We start from the raw sequence: 26,178 nt of genomic DNA, 5'->3' as shown, positions 1-26,178 counted from the left end.
TAAGGCAGTCAGTAATTCAGAGGAAATGTCATCAATTCCAGGTGCCTTGTTCCTATTGAGGTCACTCACAGCTCTGTCAAACTCTGACCTCAAAATTGGGTCTCCCTTTTCATCAGCATCAACAGCCTCTTCATGTTCCAGAACCAAATTATCTACATCCTTTACCTTGATACAACTGTTGGATATGCTCCTGCCATCTTTCTGCTTTGTCTTCTTTCCCTAGAAGTGGTTTTCCATCTGAGCTCTTAATATTCATACACCTAGATTTCCTTTCTCCAAAGGTTTCCTTGATTTTCCTGTATGCAGCATCTACCTTTCCCAGGACCATACAGCCTTCGACATCCTTGCATTTCTCCTTCAGCCATTCTTCCTTAGCTGCCTTGCACTTTCTATCCACTTCATTCTTTACTCGCCTGTATTCTTTTCTGCCCTCTTCATTTCTAGCATTCTTGTATTTTCGTCGTTCATCAATCAGGTCTAGTATCTCCTGAGTTATCCACTGATTCTTAGTTGATCTTTTCTTCCTTCCTAACATTTCTTCAGCAGCCCTACTGACTTCATTTTTCATGACTCTCCACTCTTCCTCTATAGTGTTTCCTTCAGCCTTTTCATTTAGTCCTTGTGCAACATGTTCCTTGAAACAATCCCTCACATTCTTTTCTTTCAACTTGTCTAGATCCCATCTTTTTGCATTCTTTCCTTTCTTCAATTTCTTCAACTTCAGATGGCATTTCATGACCAACAAGTTGTGGTCAGAGTCCACGTCTGCTCCTGGGAAAGTTTTGCAATCCAACACCTGGTTTCTGAATCTCTGCCTAATCATAATGAAGTCTATTTGATACCTTCCAGTGTCTCCAGGTCTCGTCCACGTATACAGCCGTCGTTTGTGGTGTTTGAACCAAGTATTGGCAAGGACTAAATTATGATCAGTGCAGAATTCAACCAGACGACTTCCTCTTTCGTTCCTTCGTCCCAATCCAAATTCTCCTACTGTACTACCTTCTCTTCCTTGGCCTACCACTGCATTCCAGTCTCCCATCACAATTAGATTCTCGTCACCTTTTACATATTGTATTAAATCTTCTATCTCCTCGTATATTCTTTCGATTTCTTCATCATCTGCTGAACTAGTAGGCATATAGACCTGCACTATTGTGGTGGGCATTGGTTGGTGTCTATCTTGACAACAATAATTCTTTCACTATGCTGGTCGTAGTGGCTTACCCGCTGCCCTATTTTCTTATTCATTATTAAACCAACTCCTGCATTTCCTCTGTTTGATTTTGTGTTGATAATTCGGTAGTCGCCTGACCAAAAATCTTGTTCTTCCTGCCAACGTACTTCACTTATGCCAACTACATCTAACTTTAGCCTATCCATCTCCCTTTTCAGATTCTCTAACCTACCACAACAATTCAAACTTCTAACATTCCATGCTCCGACTCGCAGAATGTCAGTATCCATCTTCCTGATGATCGCCCCCTCTCGTGTAGTCCCCACCCGGAGATCCGAATGGGGGACTAGTTTACCTCCGGAATATTTTACCCGGGAGGAAGCCATCATCAGTACATCATTCATACAGAGAGAGCTGCATGTCCTCGGGAGTTAGTTACGGCTGTAGTTTCCCGTTGCTTTCAGCCGTGTAGCAGTATCAACACAGCTAAGCCATGTTGAGTATTATTACAAGGCCGTATCAGTCAATCATCCAGACTGCCGCCCTTGCAACTACCGAAAGGCTGCTACCGCCCTTTCGATGAACCATTCGTTAGTCTGGTCTCTCAACAGATACCCATCCGATATGGTTGCACCTGCGGCTCGGCTATCTGCATCATTGGGACACGCAAGCCTCCCCACCGCGGCAAGGTCACATGGTTCGCAGAGGAGGAAGAGATGTTTTACATTGTATAAATACCAGTTTAGTGTATATTTGGTAGACGGTAAGGATTGTAGGACACTGAGGGAATCGGTGAAAATGGTTGTAGATTTGATGGATGAGTTTTGTTTTTGTGCAATAATGCTTGACGAATGGCAAAGAGTTCAGCAGAAAAGATTGAAAAATAGGAGGATAAATGATACGACTCGACATGTTGAGATTGTTGCAAGTGAAATATCATTATGGATCTGTATTGAAGATACTATATGTAGGATGCTAATTAGTTTTTAATATCACCTATTCAATACATACATTGTTTTAAACAATTAGGAATTTATCTTTATTTCCATATGAGACATGTTTCGCATTATCATTGAAGGCATCATCAGTCACAGTACTACCTCAAGGCAGATGATGACTGACGATGTCTTCAATGATAAGGCGAAACATGTCTCATATGGAAATAAAGATAAATTCCTAATTGTTTAAAAAGTTTTATGTATTGAATAGTTAAAAATTAATTAGCATCCTACATGTTGAGATGGTTCATGATAAAAAGCTGCACCGATGCCACAATAATTTTTTAGCCATCAGTGTAAAAGTTTTGTCCGTGAGGGGAATTGGAAATACTGAATTTTTTGAAAGATGAGGGGAATAATCGCAGTTTATTTGGTAATATATCAAAACAAGCAGCTCTAGAGATAATGATAGTAGGGACATACCAAAGCACATCGTATGATACAGAGTAATAGGGAGCGAAAGGGTTTAGAATAATGGAGGCCTGAAATGTATGTATAGTTTTATATGCCCAAAGTAATGCAATAGCTCGACTACTCCTTATTGGTGACTGTTGATAATAAGTATCTAATAGTTGCAGTTATGGGTAACAAGGGATTCGTAACAACCGTAAATCGTTTTAAGAGGTACTTGGATGAGAGAAACCTATGGCGAAGATGTAGTGGAGTTTCTCCAGTTTCCACCAAAAGAGGATTGGTGGTGGATAATGCCCCAAAACGGATACATAGAGCTTGATACTGTGAAGTATTCATAGATTGCGAGGAGGGGGGGCAAGATCAATGACATGAGCACAATAGTCAAATCTTATGCGTATTGTAGAACGATAAAGCAACTTAGCCGTAGCAGGGTCTGATCCCCATGATCTACGTGTGATGGCCTTCAAGATTTTTATATATGCAGTGGTGCTATGATGTAGTCTATTTAGATGTTGATGGGAAGTTAACTTACGAATGATCATGACGCCAAGATACTTATGCGATGTGCATATGGGAATTTCATAGGTAAACTTGATAGGTTCAGCATTGAATTGGTGTTTATGGGTAAAAATCATCGCAGAGCATTTAGATGGAGTTAAGTATAACCCGTGTTTAGAAAGCCACTGCTGAACTTGAGTCATGAGTTGTGTTATACAGTGCCTGGTCATGTCAATATCTGTGTGTAATAGTTGACTATATCATCTGTGTACATGAGAATGCACGCAACATTTGTTACCAGATGTTCCAGGTCAGTCATATATAATGCAAAGAGGATGCTGCTGAAGATATCTCCTTGAGGACACCTACCGTCGATGTACGCATCATCTGGGCAGGTTGAGGAGGTTTGAGAATGAGGTTACGATAGCTGAGGAGATTGTGTGAGATCTTTAAAAGGGATGTGAGTAATTCTTTGCAAGAAAGCATGTTCCACAGCATATGAAGGGGAATCGAATTGAAAGCACCACGTATGTCGAGGAAAACTGCTACCGTACTTTGCTTATATGATTTTGCTAGTAGTAGGTCAATAATTAGGGTGTTGATAGCATCCTGAGTGCTCTTGCCTTTAAAATATGTGTATTGATATTTCGGCATGAGAGCGTAATACTCTAACGCCCATACAAACCTCTGTAACATAATTTCTTTTTTTAAATTTTTCTTATACAGGAGCGAAGAACAATACCACAAAAGTTATTAGGATCATTCGAATGTAGGCGTGGTTTTAGAACGGGAAGCAAAAAAGGCATTCCAGTCTGTAGGGGGAATGGTGGTGCGTAAAATATCATTAAATAAATGTATTAAGACAGTTTGAGCATAAGAGATGCAGTCTGGTCCAGGCGAAGAATTTTTACTTCGGTGAAGTATTGATACAAACTCGAAACTGTCTATAGGTTGTAGAAGTACAGAAAAATGAGTAGACGTGGGAATTGAAGAGGGGGTGAAGGCTGGGACCACATAGTCAGGGGTTAATGATTTGAGAAAGTCCGATAAAATATGTGGAGATATGGTAAGACGTGGTATGTGCGTAGAAACTCTTGTAAGTGCACATACAGCATTCCATAATCGATATGTAGATAGATGTGCATTGAAAGAGGATATAAACATTTTTCAGGCATGTCGACGCTTAAGATTAAAGATCTGTCTAGTATGAGCGATGTGTCACTTCATTCTGAAGTAATGCAATGGAGTGAAAGTTTTGCGATAAATACGAAACAGACGACGTCGTTTTTGAACAAGCTGATGACATTCTGAATCCCACCATCGTAACCCATGTTGGTGAGGAGTGGAGTGGGAAGGTGGTGATTTCAATGGATGATGGAATTCAAGATAGTTGTATATAAGTTGCAATAAGGAATTATAATGTAACTCGTCTCCTTTCATATTCTCCAGTTGTTGTACCATGAAGGCATGAAAACACTTGTCATAAAAATGACGCAATGACCTAATACATCCAGTAGAAGGTGCGGGTGGTAGGGTGGGGAGAGGATTCCCTATACCATAGGTAATTAGAATCGGGAAGTGATCACTATTATGGGTATCGCCGAATATACGCCATATGGTAACAAAGCATTAGTAGATCTACAAAGGGAAAGATCAACGGTGCTGAGTGGGGAACTAGGGGGGAGTGAGATGTGTCAGTGAGCCATCATTGAGTATTACTAAATCATGAATATGAGCCGCCTGTAAAAATTGTGAACTGGTACCCACACTGGACCCCCACTGAGTGTGATGTATATTAAAATCTCCGCAGATAATTAGTTTATGGACATTTGTGAACTGTTGGAAAAATTTCATCCAGTAACCATATGGAATGTAGATATCAGGAGGCCAATACATATTGATAATTAATGTGTGTTGATATATAATGACAATGACATAGGTATTCGGTATTTTGTATTGAATTGGCAACAGGGTGTAGGAGTGTGTTGTATGTATCAACAGGGCTACCCCACCATAACCATTTCCATCATGGTGTTTGATTTGAAAATTCTTTGATACGAAATCGGGTGCAGGTGAAAACCATGTTTCTTGCACTGCAGTAATTTGCGGAACGGTTCCTGTAATAAAATTTTGAGTTTGTATTCCTTGTTTAATAAACTTCTAGTATTCCATTGAAGGATGGGAACCATCGGTGGAGAACATTACATTTAAAATATCTCTTTGACATAACGCAGGAAATATGATGGGTTGATTGCCCAATAACTGATGTTGAAGAAGTAAATTATTGATACTACTTTGTAGGTGTTCTCATTGCATGTGCACATTCATAACAGGCATGGATTGTTGTGGAGATTGCATAGGAACACCCTGCCTAGATGATGGAGAAATATGCTATGTAAAGGGTGTAGTAGGAATTTGGGAATGGACCTGAGGTTGTCTAGATACAGAGGAGGGTTGTATTATCGGGAGATAACCAGCTCTGTCATATCCTGGTGTGGGAATAGGAGGGGGATCTTTGACAATTACTTGTGTAAATTTCCTCATTTGAGGCGTTTCCACTATTGCTGAGGAAGTGGGGGAAATTGCTGGTGATTGTCATAAGCAATTCTGGAGGATATAACAGAGAGGAAGTTTCTGAATAAGATGTTTTCTAAGCACATAAGTTTCTTGATTTCAATTTGTCGTTTGTGCATAGTACATACAGAGGACCCAGTCGAATGCTCCCTCTGACAATGTAAGCACTAATGGTTATGAATTTCATGTTTTTGGTCCGTATTGAACAGAGAATAATATATAAGTAATAATAATAACAACGTAAACGTTTCCACATATGAACCCAGGACTCCCCACTGCTAAAGCTCTTCCCAAAATTCACAAAACCGGAATTCCCATCCGGCCAATTATCAACTATAGACCGAGCCCCTTATACAAAATAGCACAATTCATCCAATGTTTCTTAAGAAAAAATTATCAATTCTTATCCAAAAAGTCTATTAAAAACACATCTGAGCTAGTAGAAAAACTAAACAAGTTCAATTTGCAACCGGATCACTCCATCCACTCTTTCGATATTGTAAACATGTACCCAAGCATACAAGTATCAAAATTAATTCCGATAATTATAAACAATTTAAACAAAAACAGCCACTTAAGCAAACTAGAGATACAAGACTTTATCACAATATTAAAACTTATCATCGACAATAACTTCTTCACTTTTGACAATGTCATATATCAACAAAATGGTTTGGCAATGGGGTCACCGGCCTCAGGCATCTTAGCAGAAATATACCTGGACTTCCTCGAATACACCAAAATTGACAACGAATTCGAAAACATTCTCTTTTGGGCCAGATATGTCGACGATGTCTTTGTAATCATGAATGAGAAATCAATTAACGCACCCACCACCCTCTTAAGACTCAACAATATTGATCCTCATATCAAATTCACACTAGAATCTGAATCAAATCAAAAAATCAACTTTCTAGATTTAACCATCACTAGAAACTCAGATTCTTTCAGTTATAAAATTTTCAGAAAACCCACTCAAACAGCCTCCACCATTCGCCAAGATTCAGTGCACCCCCAGTCCCACAAACGAGCCACATACAACAGCCTAGTTCACCGAGCCTTCAGCATACCTATGTCCAATAAAGATCTAAAAAACTAATTCAACACAATCCGCGGAATCGCAAAATTCAACGGCTTCAGCAATCATTTTATAGAAAGGATAATCAATAAACACAAACATCGCCCAAAAACTACCCTCAAAAAAGAAATAACCAAACCTCTAACATTTTCCACCTTCACGTTCAACAATGATATCTACAAGTTAACCAACATCTTTAAGAAACAAGGCGTTAAAATAGCCTTCAAAACCAACAATAAGAACATGAACGTTTTATACAATACTTCACACATCAACAAGACCAGCAGTTTTTTAAAATCAGGAGTTTATAGGATCAAATGTACCACCTGTAAAAAAAACCTACATCGGGCAAACCGGGAGAAACTTCATTATCAGATACCACGAGCACACTAACGCAATAAAATACAACAGGTTTTCAGCCATCGGCCAACACATGCAAGATTATAACCATAATTTCACCAATATTGAACAAGACATGGACATCCTCGTATTAGCAAACAAGGGCCCTTTACTCAACATAATGGAAAATTACTACATACACCTAGACCAATACTTTAATGCCAGTCACAATCTCAATGAAATCTCAGAGAAACCCAACATACTCTTCGATCTATTTATCACTTTCCTCAGAAACAATAATGCAGCCAACCTAAACTCAATCCTAAATTTAATCAAAGGTACTTTTCCAAGACAATTACACTTTCTCCCGCACCCTTCAGCCCCACCTTAAGCCCTCTTCCTAAGCCATATATAATTTTATATATGTCATTTCAACACAAGAACTTACTGATTTCCATGATTATAATTTTTACAACACCCCATTTATACTTTATTCTTTGTTAAAAACCTCTTAATATGTATATTCCTTGTATTATTAACTATTACCATAATATCTCATTTCACTTGTTATTCTTTAAAATAACATTTTCTTAGGATTTCGCCAAAAGTGATCTTTGCTCCAATACGGCTGATGATGACCCCTAGATGGGTCGAAACTAGTACTGTGTAATTTATAATTTTGTGAATATATTTTAGTATTGAAAAAGTGGAAATGTTTACGTTGTTATTATTATTACTTATATATTAATGTAAGCACTTACGAACGTTTTTCAGACAGTCGGCAGTGTTATGGTTTAATGCACAATTACGGCAGCGGAAGGACGTAACTTGGCAGTTTTTTTTTTAGTATGGCCGTACCTTTGACACTTTGCACATATTATTGGATAAAAGATAAATGGTGTCGCCTCTAAGTATACCTGATAGATGGAGACATATTTAGGCAGATTCTTAGAGCAGAAAACAATCTTAATAGATCCATTGGAAACGTATATAATCTCACCATCTTGAAGGGATTTTCTCTTTAAGCGTTGAACGGATTTTACCTTAATATCACTCTTAAGGAGCTTAGGTATATCAGCTTCAGATAAATCGTCACCACCGCGTACAGTGCCAACCTGATATATATTAGATTGGGGGATAAATGCTGTTAGTTTATGTTGAAACAGAACGGAATTCCTCAGGAAAGTATTTGCCTGAAGAGCATTAACAAATTCAACCTGAATGCGGTTACATCCTTTGGGCTTGATCCCTCTTAAGTGAATGTCGCATTCATAGAACAATCGATCGAGGGCCATGGGGTGAATATTTCCTGTATTATTAGACCCTTGTGCAGAAACAAAGACAATATACGGACCGGGATGATTCATAGGGTAGGTTTCAATATCGACATTGGTAGTTTGATTAAAAATTAAATAATTGAAGTTCAACCAATTCAATACATAAAAGAAAGAAATGTAGTAATTACATTCTTATTTAAATGGGACCGGTTTCGACCCTAGTCCAGGTCATCGTCAGCCGTAAAAACAAGTAGGCGAAATCACACAATGTTTATGAATATTGGAGAAATGGGTCAGTTTCACTCTGTCAGGCACAAAGTCACAACACTATCAAATAATATATGAAGATTATAAATAAACTTGAAGTCGCAGACGAATAGATTTGTAGAAGCAAACCGCCAGTTCCCGGTGATCAGCGCGGCACATTCAAGGTCATGCGCTGCGGTCTCGAACGCCAAAGTAGAGTGGAGAATGTCTTGAAGACAAATATTGGACCTAGGGTCGAAACCGGTCCCATTTAAATAAGAATGTAATTACTACATTTCTTTCTTTTATGTATTGAATTGGTTGAACTTTAATTATTTAATTTTTAATGTTAATAATTTCAATACGGAACAATGAAATTTTTATCTTTAAAATTGGTAGTTTGGGTAGCAAGATAACTTTGAGACAGTGTTGCTATTTTGAGCCGTTAAGGAAGTATCCAGAGGAGTCTTATTTAACATATCTGATTGTGATCGCACAACTTCTTCATGACCAACATTTATGTTTGAGGCTGGATGAGGAGACCCATCTCCACCACTCTCTTCATTCATTAGATCACTTCACTTTACACATGAATTGATAAAGTACACCGAGTGAGTAACGTCAACAAACAATGTTAAATTAATAAACTTCATTGTTTGTTCGTATTGAACCAAGATTGCAACTTTTTTTTATCATTTTGGGTCCACCTTATTCAATACATAAAAATTGTTGTGTAGATATAATTACAACATATATTTTTCAATCAGTACTAGTTTCGATGCCCCACTGCGTCATCATCAGCTGATAAAAGTTTGTAGAAAACTTGACAATCATATAAGTTTATCAACGTCAAATTTATCACAATTTAAAACCATATTAACAACATGAAACTGTGTTAAAAATATACTGTCTCTAAATTCATATTTTCAACAAGTCAAAGACTTACGAGTCTTATGCCATAAACTGATAAAAACATATGCAAACCGGTTTGCTCACTTATAATATAAAGTGGATTTAAAAAAGAACAACACATTATAAAATAGAATAGTCTTGAAACACTATGTGCTTAATTTATCACACTTCTTAAAACTTGACGTAATATCGTAGTAGAAATAATTCAATAAAAACTACAGTGCCCCTTTAATGGAGCAATCCTAATGAGGTGGAAATGAGCACTAAGTAAGTCCTTTGAGATGTTATCAAGAACAACGTTCCCAGTTCAATGTGGACCTCAAAAAGTTGCTGTCTATGCAAATTTTTATCATAACACTGCTTGCTGTGCTTCATTGCGCTTGGAGTCGGTCTTGCCAGGACCAACTACAATACCTCAGACCTTAACGACCTATCGAAACTGTCCATAATGGAAATGGAAAATGGAAAAGTCTTACATCTGATATGTTTTTGCCTGTCCATAATGGCGGTAGCTGGAGTGCTAGCATGCGTTCGTTTTGATTTGTGTAAGTCATGTTGTTACCAAATATTAACTGAAATTTTAATATTATTAATTTATATTTATTTATAGTCTTAAGAAGGCTATAGATACTCTTTCGGTTTTACATGTGATAAAATTCCTTTTTGGATCCGTATTGAAAATATTTGTATTAAATAACACTTGTATGTTTTATTATTCATCCACCTATTCAATACAATATAATTTTAAAAATTAGGACATTGCCCTTATCAAAACTGTTGACATGAAATTAATATATTAGATGGTACATGTTTCGCCTATCAATAGTAGGCATCATCAACCATATTTTTCACCTTAGGATAGATCAGGTACCTGATTGGAAGTAAATTTATGAATGCTGTTAAAAACTATGCCGTTTAAAATGTATTGGAGATTGTTAAACAACTATTACAATATAAAATGTAGTATGCTGTTACTTGGCAATATTTGTGATAATATTGGAGTCTAAAAACATGACAATTATTTGAGGATTATGACATATTAAAAGATATTACAATGAAGATAAAAATCAGAAAACACATTCCATTTAGTTGTCAGGTGGCGTGTTGTTACAAACTTATGGAAAGTTGAGCAGTGGTAATGGTCGTTGGTTCTTGAAGTTAATAAATGTTGATTTTCATGTATTTGCTTGTAGATTTTGAAGAATTTTTATATGGCCTGGTTCCTTTTGAGATAATATTAGTTGGAAATGTTGGTGCCGTAGGCTATATTGAAGTCTTTATAGGCGTCATTAGACCATCTCTTTGTTGTTGGGCGTGTTGAGGTGAGCGTATTAGTTGGAAGGGAATGTTGTTGTCATTCGGTAATTAGCCAAAGGTATGATGAGTTCTGTAATTAAAGAGTTAATTTGAAAATTTAATGAATAACCATAATTGGAATTAAGGGGCTGAATAGTGGAAGTTAAATGAAGAGTGTTGACACTTACCCCTTCGACCACTGACATGTTAGTTTACGTTGAGAGTTTTAGAGCAACTGGCAGTCGCCAAGCTCTTGCTACGTGTGTTGTATTTGTGGAGTCTTGGTGGAGGGGGGTGAGCTTGAGAAGACGTGGCTGAGGGCCCATTCGCTGCGCGTGAGGAGGAGTTGTCGGCAGTGGGAGCAGGGGAGGTGGGTGGTGTGTGTGTTGGATACATTTTAAACGACATAGTTTTTAACAGCATTCATAAATTACTTCCAATCAGGTACCTGATCTATCTTAAGGTGAAAAATATGGCTGATGATGCCTACTATTGATAGGCAAAACATGTACCATCTAATATATTAATTTCATGTCGACAGTTTTGATAAGGACAATGTCCTAATTTTTAAAATTGTATTGTATTGAATAGGTGGATGAATAATAAAACATACAAGTGTCATTTAATACTCTTTCGGTGCCGTAAGAAGCTGTTTGTTCTCAAAGAGCTTATTTATTCCAACAATATCGGTGGTGATTAGGTTAATATTGATTCTCGCGTTCTTCTCTGAAAGTATTTTATTTATTTTTAGTTACCTATGCATTATGTTTATAGTTTAATGTGCTGTGTGCCTGGATGTAAATAAGAGGTAGGGCACAAGCTTCAGTGTTCCCGTTTCCAAAAAACCTAGTATTAAGGCAAAATTGGGTTGAGAGCATTCGTAAGGAAAACTTAGAACCGAATGATAGGCCTAATAATGTTGTGTGCATTAATCATTTTATCATTTTTGAAATCAAAGGTATTGTTAGGGAAGATAAATAAATAAATAGCCTTGGCCATGTACCGTTTGAGGTTATGTCTGACATCAACCAGTTCCTCCTTTGTTACGTACTAAAATAACTTATCTGTGAAACTGAACTCCACATCCTTTCCTCTGGAGCTCTTTACAACCATACGCCATGCAATATTTCACCATTTTATCATTCAAAAAGGACAAAAACTCGTCTAGAAATATATTTTACAATAGGAATCACTAATGACAAATTAGCATTCAGTACGTCAGGGAGTAAAGAATACAGAGAGATGCCTTGGAGCGCTGAGAGTGAAGCCCAATGACAGTGGTCTACATAGGGGGCGTGGTCGTAAATAGGCATGAGAACGCATGCTCTTTTTCGATAGTCAAATCTGTCACAGCTCATTGAAGTGAATACGATGTGTGCAAATTGTAATTGCAGGAATTTTCAGATGCAAGCACTGTACGACGCGCTAAAATGTAAAAGAGATACTAATATTTAGTTGATGTTGTAGCTCTTACAATGTCGTGTTGTGCGTACAGTTGCACGAATTGGAAATCCAAAAATATTCCTGGAATAACATTTCACAGGTAAGATTCTAAGTATGGCTTGTAATATGTAGTACAGTACATTATATTACTTCCATTGTTATTCTGCTAGTATTTCTGAGTCTCAGAAGCACCGTCCGCATTTCGTAAGAATTTTTAGGTTAGACTTGTTGTTTATCGTCAATTTTTCCTGAGGTTTCCTGTTCATGAAGAAAGGAGAGCAGAGTGGATTAAGGCCATTAGAAGGGAAAATTGGATACCTTCTCCTTACACCAGAATATGTTCTGCACATTTCAAACCGGAATTGTTTGATCGGTCCATGAAGAAAGTGGTTTTGAAGGAGAATGCAGTACCTACTATTTTTGAAGCATTCCCTTCTTACCTACAGAATGTAAGTTGGCATATTAGTGAAAATTCTACTATATAAAATTAATGTATCATAATAGTATGATATAAAATTAATGTATTATAATAATACTATTTATTAAGTCATAATTACCCAAGTATTCTTTTCATTTTAGAAAACAAATGCTCGTGCTCCTCCCACGGAAAGACCTGAGCCAGTTGCTGCCAGTGGAGATGAGTCCTCGGTTCCTTCACCAACCAAAAGTGAATATAAAAGAAGACTTGAGGAAGCACAAGAAAGGGAAGCACGACAGTTGAAGAAAATTAAAGTCTTGCGACAAACTCTCAGAAGAAGCAAGAAGAAGGTAGGAGAACTGAAATCTCTAATTGAAGAACTCAGAAAAAATCATCTTATGAATGATTCAGCTCTCGATATTCTTGCTAAGGCTGCTGCTCCCAATAAAGAGTTTCTAAATAGACAGTTGGCTAAAGCTCAGAGTGAAAGTTTGCCTAGTAAATATTCAGAAGAATTGCGAGCATTTGACCTAACACTGCACTTTTACTCTCCCAGAGCTTACAGTTTTGTAAGAGAGCAGTATAATTTGTGTCTCCCACATCCTAGAACACTCTCGAAGTTGTATGAACAAATTCAGGGTGTTCCTAGGTTTACTGCAGAAGCCATAAAAACATTGCAAGAGAAAGTAAGTCACAGTGATCATGAATTACTATTTGCATTATCCATGGATGAGATGGCTGTTAGGCAGCAGGTGACTTTTGATGGCAAATCATTTCATGGTTATGTTAATATGGGTGTTGAAATAAATGATGATGAACTGCCAATAGCAAAAGATGCTTTGGTGTTTATGTTGACATGTATTAATGAGAAATGGAAAATTCCAGTTGGGTATTTCTTTGTAGATGCAATTGATGCCCCTCAAAGGGTAAATTTAGTTATGCAGTGCCTTACCCTCTTACATAGTGCTAATGTAAGAGTAGTTTCTCTTACTTTTGATGGGCTAGCCTCTAACATGGGAATGGCAAGACAGCTTGGCTCTAATTTCTCATCAGCAAATTTCTGTACCACATTTAAGCATCCTATATCGGGAGAAGAAATTGCAGTGTTACTGGATCCTCCTCACATGCTTAAGTTTGTCAGAAATGCCCTGGGTGAAAAGGGAACTATTATTGACGGTGATGGTATGGTTATTTCATGGAAGTATGTGAAAGAGTTGGTTGATTTGCAAGAGAAAGAAGGTCTCCATTTAGGGAACAAACTGAGGTCAAATCATGTCAATTTTGGCCAGAACAAAATGAAAGTATCTTTGGCTGTTCAAGTTTTAAGCAAATCATGTGCAACTGCCATAGACCTTTGTAATAAAGTGCTGAGGTTGAGTTTATTTCTTGGTTCAGAGCAACTATGAAGTTCATTATGTTATTCAATGATCTGTATGACATTCTAAACTCAAGATCATTGAAGCAGGTTGGATGGAAAAAAAGCAGCATGTGCTGAGCAGTGGGAGTATATTTTAAGTTTTCTAATTGATACATTTTCATACATTGGTAAGCTCAGATGCAGCACAAGTGGAGATTGCATTATTCAGTCCAATAGGAAAGTTGGATTTTTAGGATTTCAGATCTGTATTAAGAGCATGATAGTATTAGTGGAAAAACATGTTTTGTCAAGTAGTGCCCCTCTGAAGTATTTGCCTATGCATAAACTGAGCCAAGATCATGTTGAATTATTCTTTGCTTGCATCCGTCTCGAAGGAGGATGGGACAATAATCCTACTGCTCAACAGTTTTCATCAGCATACAAGAAATTGCTGGTAAATTCTCAGATAGGCACTACTGGAAATGGTAACTGTTTACCTCTTTCAGCAGTTTCAATAATGTCAGTTTCTTCTTCTGTACCGGTACCAAAACCTGTGGAGTTAATCAATGTGACTACAAAGGCTAATGAGATTATGGAGAATGTAGAGTATTCTGCCCTTCCTGATTATGGAGAGCATGATTACTTGTTTCTTCCTCATGCATTGTCACTTTGTGCTGAAAATGTTGTCTATTATATTTCTGGGTTTCTGGCTAGAAAGTTAATGTTGAAATTAAGGTGTGTAACATGTGTGAATTCCTTATTTATACTTGATCCTGATAGGCAGAGAAAGTCCCTGATATGTTATAAAGACAAAGGATTTCTTGTATATCCTTCTAATGGCGTATTCAAAATATGCAAAATATATGAGACCCACTTCAGGAGAAGTACTGCCGGAGGTCTTTCAGTGAACAGCAGCAAGATCCTGAAACTCAAGATCAACATCCTCCAAGATTTGTTAACTGTGGAACTTTTCAGGTGCCTAAATGATCACTCAATGGAATTTGAGCGTTTTGACAATCATCTGTCCCACCTGATTCATGCTGTAGTTGATACTTACCTCAGTGCAAGAATCGAGCATTTTACCAAATCATTTGTCAGTTGCATTACCTCAAAAAGGCAGTTGTACAACAAACTTGTTCTTCTCCAAGGCCAGTAGGATAAAATGTATATAGGTTAGTACTATGACTTCTAAAATATGTATCCCCCTGTGGGTGGCGGAGGTAGAATAACACCCACGGTATCCCCTGCCTGTCGTAAGAAGCGACTAAAAGGGGCCCCAGGGGCTCTCATCTTGGGAGCGTGAGTTGGCGGCCACGGGGCCCTTAGCTGAGTCCTGGCATTGCTTCCACTTACTTGTGCCAGGCTCCTCACTTTCATCTATCCTATTCGACCGCCCTTGGTCAACTCTTGTTCTTTTCTGACTCCAAGGGTATTCGGTATCGAGGCCTAGGGAGTATTTCATTTTCACGTCCTTCGTGGCCTTTGTATTCCTTTGGCCGATACTTTCATTTTTCGAAGTGTCGGATCCCTTACATTTTCCCTCCTAATTAGTGTTAGTGCCTTTCCTAGTGGGACCTAGTGTTTACAGTGCACTATAGCTTTGTTCGTGCAGCAATACAAAACTATCCAAAACTGTCAGGCACATGCGCACATGCACTTCGCTTTATTTGAAGCGTTCGTGCAGCGAGAATTTGGTATTCTGACTGGTAGTCTGCTGTTCGTGCAGTCGTGAATTCCAGTTTCGTACAGTCTGAGAACAGTCAGCAGAATTTGTGGATTGTTTTCGAATTTCTAAATGAGGCATGCGCATTAGCCCTTGTCACACATGGTTCAAAAAGCACATATCCTTATAAATATATTTTTTCCGCGTATTTCTTGAAAATAACATTCCTTGACGGCGGTATTTTGAAATAAATTCTTAATTAAATGTAGCAGTTGCACATTCCGTTTAATGGGTGTACATGAGCGGTTACTTTTCATCCAGTAGATATCGTCGTTAATTAAAACCAATATCACGATAAAATACATGTGAACTGTCAATGTAAGTAAGTCCAGGTACTGTGGATAAATGAATGCATTTTAATAATCTGTTAGTGTATTCTTACTTGTTGGTAGTCACTAATCGCGAATATCACAGACTGTTGACGATATAAAATCTTGTATATTTTCATATGTCAGACATTAGTTTTACGAGTGACTCCAGTGAATCTTCAACTGAGGATGACAATCTAGATTTATTTGATGATATTACCGGTAATCTGAATAGAGCACGGCCGAAGAATGAAAATTATTTTGAGGTTTTTGTGCCAAGATATAATGATCAAGAGTTCATGGAACATTTTAGAGTCAGTCGACACGTGGCAGAAAGTTTAGCTGGACGTTTTTCCAACAGCCAATATTTTAATTATCAAGCAGGGGGAAATGGGAAATTAAGTAGCTTCCGATGGACGCTCATATTTTTGTGGTTTGCTGGTCATCAGACAGCTTCATATCGTGATGTAAGTGATAGATTCAATATCACCTTAAGTACACTGCACAAAGTCATACAACGTATGGTGTACTTCATAAGTTATTTATCTGATCAAATAATAAAGTGGCCTACAGGAGATGAAATCACTACTATTGAAAGACACTTTAGGCATAATCATTTCCCTGGAGTAATAGGAGTGATAGATGGCACACATATTCGCATTGATAAGCCAAAAAATGATCCTGATTCCTACCTTAACAGGAAATCTTTTTATTCCATCCAGGTAAGATACAAAGTTTACTCTGCCCTTCATTTTATGCTTTATAAATCGGTAAAATGGTTTCACTTTATCAAAGGAATACGATAACCCTAATCACGAAGCCGAAATTTTGTCTCAGTTACAGGTTGTGTGCGATAACACAAGGAGAATAAGGGATGTGTTTCTTGGATTCCCTGGATCAGTCCACGATAGCAGGATATTTCACAGATCACCATTACAGCAGAGCTTGCCAGAGAAATGCGGTGAATTTTATATCCTGGGTGATAGCGGCTACCCTTGTCTGCGCAACTTGTTGACACCTTTTAGGGACCGTGGTCAACTAAGGCATGCAGAGAAAGAGTACAACGTGAAACTAGCCAGAAACCGATATGTGATAGAACATTGTTTCGGCTTATTAAAACAAAAGTTTCGTCAATTATATCACATAAAATTGAAGAAGATCCCCGATATTGTGCACTTCATTCGTGCTTGTTGTGTTTTACATAACCTTGCTCTTGACGACAACTTTGAATATCATGAAAATGAAGAAGCAGGTTATGAGGTGCCGATTGTTCAAGAGGAGATAGAGGTCGTGGGAGTAGAGGATAGAGATGACAGAGATGGGATAGCCAGGAGAAATCATGTTGCCTTTAACATACTTTGAACAGTTTTCACAATAGATTTTACATTTAATGGGTACGGTAACAGAAAAATAAATTCACACACACTACATATCACTTGTAGAAGCTACATTTATATTCTTCTCTATCAGCTGTTTCATAAAGTTATTCCTCTGTTAAATGAGATCATTCCTTCTTTTCTTTTCTTGCCATTTCCTTTCGTCCAATTCCATTTTTCTTTCGAATTTTACTTTTTCAAAATCTAACCTATCCTTCTGATACTTTAAACACTCCTGCCTAAAATTCCCTAGCATATCAACTCTATATTTCTTTCTAACTGCCCTTAATGAGCTCCTGTTTTCGTGCGACAATTTATTAGGAATTTGATTCCCTACGGTCGGGTTGGGATCATCAACTGCAACGGAGGCTGCTTCACTGCAAGAAGCAAGACTTCCTTCGGCTGTTTCACAGTGTGTGGTTACCGGGAGATGGGCAGTTGTCGTGGTGGATAAGAGAAGTTCAGGATAAATATTTCGTTTCTTCTGAAAAATCTCATCCATCTCGTTGGCATACTCAAAGGTCTTCCTACCCCTCCCTGTTTTGTTCATATTGTCTATGTATTTCTTATAATTTCTTTCTGATACACGCCATCTATTTTCACAGTTGGCTGGGGAAACTTTCACACTAAACTCTTCACTCAGTTTCAATGCAATTAACTCCCACAATCTCTTCATATTCCTAATTTCCATCGACCCCACTTTGTTCCTGTACTTCTTGAATTGGTCTATTAAAAGTTTTGTGTTATCATGTGACCATGACCTATACTCAACATCACTATTTGATGCTGATGTGCCTTGAAGAATCAAAAATTCTTGAAGTTCTTCTGTAAAAGAAAAATAACTCTACTGTATTGCATTGCAATCTAACATACGTTCTTTATTCCTATTGTATTAACAATGGACACAATAATACTGTTCTGTAAAAATCCTTAGAATTTACATAACATAGACTTTAATAATAAGTTGTTTTATTCGTACCTTGCATGTTGCGTTCAATTTTCTTCCTCTTATTCCAAATGAGTAATGTATTTACGACAAAACAACTCGCAGTAAAACAATCAATGAATCAATCTATCAATCAATCAATCAATCAAATCGAATAGAAATTAATTGGGAAATGTGCTGGCATCTAGTGGTAATATTCAGTACTATGTGACCGTTCGCGCAGGAAAGAATCGGAAATTGTTTCCAACTGTTCCTAATCCGCGCATGCGCTCTCAAACAAAACACAAACTATCACAGATTTACTGCACGAACAAAGCTGATGTCTTCTGGTATAGGCTAGAGCAATTTTGTTACTTTCATTGATCTGTCTCTGTCTTATCTTGGCTTTGACAGTATGAAAGTGACTGAGGTATGAGCGGTGCTAGAAATGCCATTCCTTATGCAGCCAGTCCCTGCTATGAATGGTGTGAAACTGTTGCTCATAGGGTCGGTTGGTGCATGCATTTCAGTGGGCTTGGCAGACTGATATGTAATAGCAACTTCTAGCTCGGTAAGGAAAGCAACGGGAAACTACATCACTCCTCATTTCCCTGGTACTCCTCTTCAGTGATGCCTAGGCCATCTATTACAGCTGATGGCAAAGCTGTTGAGGATCCAACCAGCCTTTGGGCTGATGACTAAACATACAATTAGTGTTAATAGATGATAGTTGTCCAGTTGTACTTCCTCATGAAACAATAATCACTACCACCACCTCTAAAATATATATCCCCCTATGGGTGAGGATGATAACATAAGGCCCACGCTATACCCAGCCTGTCGTAAAAGTCTGTGTGGAGGTGTTCACCCATGGTATCCCCTGCTTTTCACAAGAGGCGACTGGAAAGGGCCCCAGGAGCTGTCAATTTGGGAGCATGGATTGGCAACCACGGGGCCCTTAGCTCAATCCTGACATTGCTTCCACTTACTTGTGTCAGACCTCTGATGGTCTTCTTTTCTAATTCCGAGGCTAGAAGAGGTTTTGAGGACTAGGGAGTGTTTCATTTTCTCGCCCATCATGGCCCTTGTATTTCTTTGGTCGATATCTTCATTTCTCTCTGATTAGTGTTAATAGAGAATGGTTGCCTAGTTGTACTCTCTCTTAAAACAATAATCACCACCACGTGTCGTAAAAAGCGATTAAGGGGGCCTTAAATGGTTCTTCGGAGTGTGGGTTGGCGTCCAAGGGGCCCTTAGCCGAGTCCTGCATTGTTCCCACTTATGTAGAGAGTGATTTACTTGATGGTTGTACTTCCTATTAAAACAATGACCGCCACTACCACTCCAAAATATGTAGAAAGGAATGTTGCTAAGTCCAGTTTGGTGATTCATTGCGCATTCCGCTCGAACATTCAGATTGCGGTATGCCCTTATTAACAGCCCACTCCTTATCTTGACTGATATCTGATGAAGATTTGCATGTCCTGTTTTTAAGATAACGGTACTCGGTTTATAGTACCGATAGTCAACTAGCAAGAGAGTAGATTTAAGGCCGCAGTTTGTGAGAAGCGCTTCCTTAGAACTATATAAAAAAAGCCTTAACAGGTCTGTTTGCCAGAAAATTTTGTTACAGCTAATCGCCGTGTTATTTTGAAAACTATTGTACGTAATTATGCGATTCGAAGTTTCCCTGCTCCCGAGAAAATGTCTTAGTTTGTATAATATATATCCACAATGTAAGAATAGCCATGTTTTGGTAACTATGGTGGGCGTGGTGGCCGTTGGCTTTAAGGGCTGGTTTACACGGGTAGAGTAGCGAGGCGAGTAGAGTAGTTAGTAGAGTAGCCACGTTACTCTACTCTACCGCTGTCTGGTAGAGTTGACACTCGTATCGTTCATACGGGAGTAGAGTCATACAGTAGAGTAGAGTACAGTAGTAGCACCATGTCAAGACGTAAGCACATCGTAAGGAAGTGTTTAAAGACATTTACAAACATATTACTGCAAGAGGTTAGTGAAGCGTTAGAAGAAGAAGTAAATGAGGAAAAAAGGGAATGGGTAAGAGGCTGGCTTAGTAGGAGAGATACACTCGGGGCATCGGCATTAATTCTGAGAGAACTTGGCAATTTGGAGAAATATGGGGGGACAAACTCGACACAGTTGGCCAAGAACATGAGGGATCGTCTCAGGAATCATTTTGTTAATGAAGGAGCAGTTCCCTGGCAGTACAAGCATGTATTTTAACCCAGGAACACAAACGATTGAATTGTTATGACTTTATTCATTATTGTACAGAAAGTAACGACAGTGTAATCATCCCCTCAGGATTTTACTAGTCTTCGTCTGTAAATACTGTAGTGGTGATTTCTAAGATAAAACTATATGAACGAGCTCCAGTCTAATTATAAATCATAATTCTGGCGAAGGTTTTTGTTCCACGGTGAAGGGGTGAGGTACTCCTTTCCCCAGTTAGACTGTAGTGATGTTTCTATTTCCATTTTTTTTTTTTTTTTTTTTTTTTTGTATTTCAGCCAACCTAAATCTTATCCGAATGAAATTTTACAGAATTCATTTCAAAAGTTATAGAAAGAATACCCATTGGCCATCAGTGTGTCGTCTCAGAACCCACGAGTCTCAAAACTCACGAGTATCAAAATTCACGAATTCTAAGAAGAGGATTAGCAAGAATAGGTTTCTCTATCTGGGCCAGTCTCAAACCTCACGAATAGGACCAGTTCTTCTTTGAATGGATATGTGCCCACCCTACTAGTGATGATATAATCGGATATTTTTTAAAAATCAAATAGCTTCCATCCGGTTATTTAAATAATGGAATAAATAATCAAATGAATTTCAAATATCATTCAGTTATATCGCGTAGAATAATCGGTTGCGTCATGAATATATTTTTCGGTGTGTGTCGGATGGATAATCGATTGAATTATGTCAATAGATGAAAAATAGAAATACGCCTCTTTTTTTGCAATCCATGAAGTCCAATGCTGAAGACGGCACAAACACTCAGTTCCCGAGCCATAGGAATTAACAAATGAAAGTGAAAATCCCGGCCAGGAGTCGAACCTGGGACTCCCTGGACCCATTGGACCACAGACCAGGATGCTAACCATGTATCCATGCATCCGGACGACATAAAATTAAAGTAGGTATATTGCCTGCTGCTAGTTAAAATAAATTTTCAGTTGGTAGTAATTACCGGGGCTTAGTTCTATTATGAGGCCAGAAGACGGCATTTACTTATATAAGAAACTTTATTTTACCGATATTAAATATTACGACTGTTAATTCACTCATTTAGTTTCATTAGAGATTAATTTGGTCATGAATCTCATCGCAGGGAAATTAAATTACTTATCTCCATTCCCTTCAGAAAGTGGGCGAGTATGATGAACGGTCTCTGATACGCTTTCCGAAAATAATATGAACTCATGCTCCACACGTATGACTGAGTCATGTACTCCCAGATGCCTTACTTAGCATAGATTAATATATTACATCACGCCCCCACGCGATTACACGATACGCAATGTTATATACTTGTAGTATTGACTACTTGGCTCACCAAATTTATAAAATCATAAGTTAAAATGTGTCAGAATTTTATCTGAAATATAGCGAAGTAGCCAATCGCTATCTTTGACGTTCTGTTGCTATATGACTTAAAAAAGACTCCACAGCGCTGATGTTGATGATATTTTATGATGGTGGTTCTTTCCCCAGCCAAGAAAATGTGGAAAGGTTCATTAAAAATCAATAAGTGTTGAAAACAATGAAGGAAAAGGTGGTGGTGGTGGTGATTACTGTTTTAAGAGGGAGTGCAACTGGGCAGCCATCCTCTATTAATACTAATCAGAGGGGAAAAATGGAAGGTGGCCCATACTTCGAGAAAATGAAGGTTTCGGGCAAAGAAAGACAAGGGCCTTTTCTAAAAAATGTAAGTACCCCTGGGGCCCCTTTTAGTCACCTCTTACGATAGGCAGAGGATACTGTGGATGTTACTCTGCCACCCCAACACACAGGGGAAAATAATGGTCGATGAATGACACAGAAGTGTATTATTATTATTATTATTATTATCATCATCAAAACATTTTTCTGTGGTCTTAAAGGTAATATAACGTATTTTTCCTTTTGATATAAATTTAATGTTAATGGTATTGTGGCCTCAGGAGAGGCCTGGTCAGTGAGTCACCGCTCACCTCACCCCTCCTGCCGTCATCGCAGGCACCTGCTATCCGGAGTCGTGGATTTTGAGACTCATTGGAATATTAATTTAGCTATTAGTTTGCAGTCGTGAGTTTTGATACCATTTGCTACTAATGTTTGCACGTGAGTTTTGGGACGAAACCGGCCATACGTACACTGTAAATTGCGCTGGCGTAGGCGTAATTTGCAGTAGCTTCTTCACCATAAATATCCCAATTACTGATCTTTTTTTTTTTTTGTTCTTTTTGTTCGTTGCTTGTACGGCCCAAGTGTAGAGCTTAAGCTTCTAGATCTGACACTGTACTGTAAACAATAATTATTTTGGATATTTCAAACAACATATGGAAACTATTCAATTTGTTGGGGAAATTATTGTTATTGCTGAAAATTAACGGCAGTGGCAAGTGATATGTAGAAGATCCCTATGTATGTTATTAATATGATTAATGTACACAGTCCTGCACCATTGTATTGCCTAACTTAAACATGTCGAGACACATGATGAACACGCTGTGTAACACTGAAACTTGAGAAATCTTCATATTAAGTGAAAATCCAGCTGACACTTGTTTATATTTTATGTTGCATATTCGAGTGTAGATGTCTGCGGCACCACCTCCAGACTTCTTGAATCTTCGTATTTTCATGAGTATTTGATTGTATGTACATCGTAATTTTTTTATTTTCTGTTTCAGTTCCGTTAACCCAAAACCCTCTTTACCCATTTTCGCAATCAAGTCCTCTTCCGCCGCCCGTCTCATATTCTTATTTCTATAAGTAACGCTGTTTATGTTCCATAAACATTCTTTTTCGCTGTAGAGCTCCACAAATTTGCAAGTTTCTTCTTCCGTCCACTTCATTTTGCCGCCAAATAAACGCTCGACGTAATACCACCGCATGTACACACATGCAAATACAGCAGTCGAATGACGCGTCAGCTGAAAAATCGAACGTCCTCGGAATTCTCCGCCAGCTCTCGGAGCTCGGTTCCGGTGGAGGGGGAAGGATAGTGGTAGAGTTACTTTACCGCAGCGGAAACCCACTCTACTCTACTGCCTACTAACTACTCTACTCTACTTGCTACTATCCCGGGCGTTTACACGATGCTAGTAGCTCTACTATCCACTCTACTCGCCTCGCTACTCTACCCGTGTAAACCAGCCCTAAGCGGTAGCCACAGAGAGTAGTGTAGCGGACAGCTACCTGTATTCTTTACTCCCTGCAGTACGTACACAGTTGCCAACGTCACAAAAACGAACGTCACCATTTTTGCCATTCCAAAGCAGAGCTGTTGTATATCCTGTTTATATATATAATTCGCTGGGGCCATCAAGGACCACGTTAAGTCTTGTTGCATTTGACACTGAACTTGGCCTTCTTTAGAGCCCAAATTTCCCTCATTCTTTGTGAGTGGGCCTGCTTACGCTCCTCTGTCTAACGGGCACCTGTTTATATATTGAGATCACTGCGTATTCTCTACTCTACAGATTGGAACCAAAGCCCCATTAAACTTTCACCGGGGTGACGTGGCAACACTGGTTCATCTTGTACAGGGCTACAGGCTTGTGCAAGTATCCGGATCGAGAAGGCTGTGTTCGGCTGTGTTTTGAATTTGATGGGTGTCAAGTTGTAAGTTCGTTAAACATAGGTTAGGAAACGCTGATACAATACTCTGGGTTAGAAACAGCATGTGTGGCTTTGACAGAACGTAACATACCGTAGACTTGATTTTTAATTTTACGTTTTTGCCTTGCATGTTATAAATAATGGCGGAAGAAAGATTGTTACGTGCGTTTGGAAAACCGGACGGTACTGTTTCTATACTGCTTATTGGCCCCGGGTTACTCTGTTTAAAACTTTCAGGAGCCCTAGAAAGCACACAGGAATTTCTTCGACCACATAATTCATTTGGAGATGTGAAATGCAGATTAGTGGTTCATAAAAGTGAAAGTGTTTATGACGTTATTAGATATAGTGATAAAATAAAACCGTATGTGGACGTTGTGTTTATTTTGCTTGACACCAGCAGAAGAAATTGTATTGAGAATGCTCGTAATAATATCCGAATGCTCGATCCAAGTTTTCTTTACAATCGTTTGTGCCTTGTGAATGGTTGCAATAATGTAGGTGTGATTAGGAGTGCAGTGTCGTTGTACGAAATTGCTGCATTGCAGTTTAGATATGGATTACCGCTGTTGAAAGGGGATATAAATAAGGAGTCAAGTTGCTTTACATTGGCCTGCCAGATAGTGTGCTTTGCAACAACTGCTGTGGGTGTCACCACAGGAATGCCGTACATTGATATGGTGCCAATTATAGACAACACTCCAGTTGCTAGAGAATTAAATTTTTCTGGAGAATCGTAATATACTGCAAGAAAGGCAAGTGTACGGAATAATTTTCAGTATGTTTTCTTCAGTCCTAATGATTAATCTCTGATTTCTTAGAGCATCACATCATCCCATGTCCCTAACAACTGCTATCAGAGAACTGCTTACTGTCATTATAATTTATGTAGGCTATGTCCAGTTTCTTTTAAAATTGAATAAAATAGAGTAATTGGCCAAATATATCACTGCCTTTTGTAATGATCATGGTCATTAATGTTGTGCTGATGCAGTGTTGGGAGTTCCTTGGTAGAACATATGATTACAGTACCGGTACCTTCCATTTTTTGTGTTTATTTAGTTTACAAACAATGTAACAACTTCATCAGTGACACAAGCAAATTTCACAACATGAATTTATGGCTTGAATAATGTAATTTTAATAATAGCTTTTTTAATACAAATTTTGTCTTCTTACACATCCTGCACTTTCTCCTAATATTTGCTTCATGGAAAATTATAACATGATTGATTCTGTCTATGCAGATTAACCTGGCGAACAAATTTCACGACATGAAATTATGGTTTTATTCATGGAATGTTGAGAAGCAGTCAGTATTCAGGTGAACATGCCTTTTTTTTTTTCTCTCCATATATACAGTATATTGTCCAACATTTACACATCCTGCAGCTTTTACTAGTGATGGGCAACACTCTCGCTTGAGACTCTCGAGACAGACGTCACAGATCTCGAGACCGATTCTCCTTATTGCGAGCTGCGCGACCGCCCCAGTAACTACGAGTGTAAACTTATAGTATATCATCAGCAGTTATTGCATGAAATAACGTTCTCATATGGAAACGTGTGAACTAATAAATTTTGTCAAAAGCCTGGATAAGTACTGCATGTTCAACTATGAACCCTTTAGTACCATTAACGAAAGTGAAAACAGAATGTCAGTATCTTAAACTGTTCACAACTTATTTGGGGTGGACATCTTAGCTGACTAACCCTGTATAATTTGTGAATAACTGTAGATAGGATATGCACCTTCTTGGATACTAGAGGCGTGCATTATTCGAACTTGAGACTGGGAAAGATGTGGTTTGCTACATATTCTACCACCATTACACATGAGTGGAACGTGTAATCTAAAATGCCCCACTTCGCTCCATTTCTTTCAGCAGGGGTGATGGGCCCTCTCGAGACAGATTCGCGTGTGCTGCAAGCTGTGCGACGTCCCAGTAACTTCAAGTGTAAGCTTGATAGT

General features: G+C 38.3%; 1 protein-coding gene across 1 annotated transcript in view; it reads left to right on the top strand.

Annotated features, from left to right (window-relative positions):
- LOC136873950 (transmembrane protein 127) overlaps positions 1 to 26,178 on the top strand; it is a 134,995-nt gene that overhangs the window by 72,874 nt on the left and 35,943 nt on the right. The gene's annotated exons all lie outside the window — the stretch shown is intronic.

This window comes from Anabrus simplex, chromosome 5 (genome assembly GCF_040414725.1).
Source record: "Anabrus simplex isolate iqAnaSimp1 chromosome 5, ASM4041472v1, whole genome shotgun sequence".
Classification (NCBI taxonomy): Eukaryota; Metazoa; Arthropoda; class Insecta; order Orthoptera; family Tettigoniidae; genus Anabrus; species Anabrus simplex.
The sequence above is the reverse complement of the archived record's forward strand: the minus strand, read 5'-3'. Positions and strand labels throughout refer to the sequence as shown.